This window comes from Garra rufa, chromosome 1 (genome assembly GCF_049309525.1).
Source record: "Garra rufa chromosome 1, GarRuf1.0, whole genome shotgun sequence".
Lineage (NCBI taxonomy): Eukaryota > Metazoa > Chordata > Actinopteri > Cypriniformes > Cyprinidae > Garra > Garra rufa.
Window position 1 is genome coordinate 103,571,782 of NC_133361.1, and position 2,500 is coordinate 103,574,281.

At 48.4% G+C, this 2,500-nt stretch overlaps 2 non-coding genes across 2 annotated transcripts; one reads left to right on the forward strand and one right to left on the reverse strand.

Moving 5' to 3' along the window:
* Window positions 1–1,867: 1,867 nt before the first annotated feature.
* Window positions 1,868–1,982, forward strand: LOC141290498 (U5 spliceosomal RNA). Its single transcript, XR_012340166.1, has one exon. It is a non-coding gene; the product is annotated as a U5 spliceosomal RNA (small nuclear RNA).
* A 360-nt stretch (window positions 1,983–2,342) lies between these two features.
* Window positions 2,343–2,414, reverse strand: trnah-gug (transfer RNA histidin (anticodon GUG)). Its single transcript has one exon. It is a non-coding gene; the product is annotated as a tRNA-His (tRNA).
* Window positions 2,415–2,500: the final 86 nt, after the last annotated feature.

Genomic DNA, 2,500 nt, shown 5'->3' on the forward strand with positions numbered 1-2,500 from the left:
ATCATTCCACCAGGCAGGGACATTGAAGGAGAATGTTTTGGAAAGTGATTTCGTGCCTCTCTGTGGTGGTACAATAAGGCGTCTTTCACTAGAGGATCTCAGACATGACCCGGATTCGAGCATTCTTATCTGACCGCTTAAATCTGGCACCAAGCGCCTGCGTTGGTGGTATTGTGGTGAGCATAGCTGCCTTCCAAGAAGTTGACCCGGGTTCGATTCCTGGCCAACGCACAGTTTTTGGCTGCGGTTGACCTCGAAGCAAAACTCCTTCTGTGACCTCTGTCTGCACCAAAAGCTTTTGGATGAGTCGTTCAACAGCAGCAAAGAACTAGGTCTCCTCGTTGGGGAATCTAACCCCGGTCTTCCACGTGACAGGGGGAGATACTGTCCACCATACTAACGAAGAGTTGCGCTTGCTGTTCTTCGCTCCCAGCGCACGCGACTGCACCCAACTTGCCAAAACGAGCCCCTACTCCATGAAATACCAGATTGACCCGCCACGAGCTAAAGTCTCTCAATATCTTGAATGCTACACATTACAGTGGGTCATTATTTGGACCGCTTTATTTCATTTAATATTTTTTTTGGCCTCTAATACGGGGGCATGAAAAAAGAGATGACATTACCTTGATCGGGTTTGTGAATACTGGGTGAGGGAAGGGACTTTCATAACTTTTACTTCTCCCATTTGGAGTGAGGGGGGTGACGAAAATCATGTTGTCAGGTGTCGGCACCCTAGAATCAGAATCAGAATCAGAATCAGAATCAGAATGAGCTTTATTGCCAGGTATGTTTGCACATACTAGGAATTTGTTTTTGTGACAGAGCTCCACAGTGCTACAGAAAGACAGTGACAAGACGATACATATTATAAAGAGAACAATATACAAGTATACAAGACAGACAATGTGCAAAAATAGCAAAGACATTTGAATGGAAGTAAGTATGTGCTTTAAATAAATAACGGAAAAATGAATAAAGAATGTATAGTTTTGTATGTTCCACGATCAAGTGTTCATGAGATGGATTGCCTGAGGAAAGAAACTGTTTCGGTGTCTGGTCGTTCTAGTGCTCAGTGCTCTGTAGCGCCGACCGGATGGTAACAGTTCAAAAAGTGAGTGTGCTGGATGTGAGGGGTCCAGAGTAATTTTGGCAGCCCTTTTTCGTACTCTGGATAAGAAGAGATCTTGAAGGGTAGGGAGGGTTGTACCAATGATTCGTTCAGCAGTCCGGACTATCCGACGTAGTCTTCTGAGATCAGAATTGGTAGCTGAGCTGAACCAGATGGTAATTGAAGTGCAGAGGACGGATTCAATGATGGCAGAGTAAAACTGTTTCAGCAGTTCCTGTGGCAGGTTGAGCTTCCTCAGCTGGCGGAGGAAGTACAGCCTCTGCTGGGCCTTTTTCACAATGGAGTCTATGTGAATGTCCCACTTCAGGTCCTGAGAGATGGTATTTCCAAGGAACCTGAATGACTCCACTGTGTTTACAGTGCTGTTCATGATGGTGAGTGGGGGGAGAGCAGAGGGGGTTTTCCTGAAGTCTATGATCATCTCCACAGTTTTGAGCGTGTTGAGCTCCAGGTTGTTATGACTGCACTAGACAGCCAGCTCTTTAACCTCCTGTCTGTAAGCAGACTCGTCACCGTCCTGAATGAGGGCGAAAAGTGTGGTGTCGTCTGCAAACTTCAGGAGCTTGACAGAGGGGTCTTTGGAGGTACAGTCATTAGTATACAGGGAGAAGAGCAGTGGGGAGAGGACACAACCCTGAGGGGCACCAGTGCTGATAGTACGGTGCTGATAGATTACCCTTGGTGAGCGTAGTGGTTTACCACAGTGAGCGCACAGGTCCGAGGGCATAGAGACACATCTCGAGTTTCTCGTCATCAGCGCATAAATCTTTCGCCTTTTACTAAAGATTTCCGTGGAGTGGAACCTTTGCGAGTGACCTGTATTTTTGGGGGCTCTGCTCACAGCAGAGCTACACTAGAGTGTCAAGAGCAGAGTCAATCTGGCCACCCGCCAGCGTGCAGTGGAACGAAGCGCGCCTCGTCATGGTCTGTGTTTGCAGCCTTTGCGCTTCCAGCTTCGCAGCTTCAAATTTCTTTAGCCAGCATGGAAAGACAGCGCTCTCTCGTCCATGACGGGAGAAAAACCCTGGACGGGCTCAAACAAAGATGGCTTTTAGCTCTTTTGGCCCTATCAGTGACTCGTGCGCTTCGAGCCTTCTTTGTTGACCCCGAAAGCCAGCCTCTGCTGCCTGCGTTGTTGGTATAGTTTAACTGGCACCGCACCCGTACGAAAAATGGAGGTGGCAGAAAGGAGCTCAGTGAACAAAAAGCCTGCCGTGACCCGGATTCGAACCGGGGTTGCTGCGGCCACAACGCAGAGTACTCTCCACTATACGATCACGGCGCCCCACTGGCTCAAATCTGGTGGTGCCGGCCGTCCGAATTGAAAAAAAAGGACTAGCGGCGCTTTTTATTACTGTGGAGAGAGGG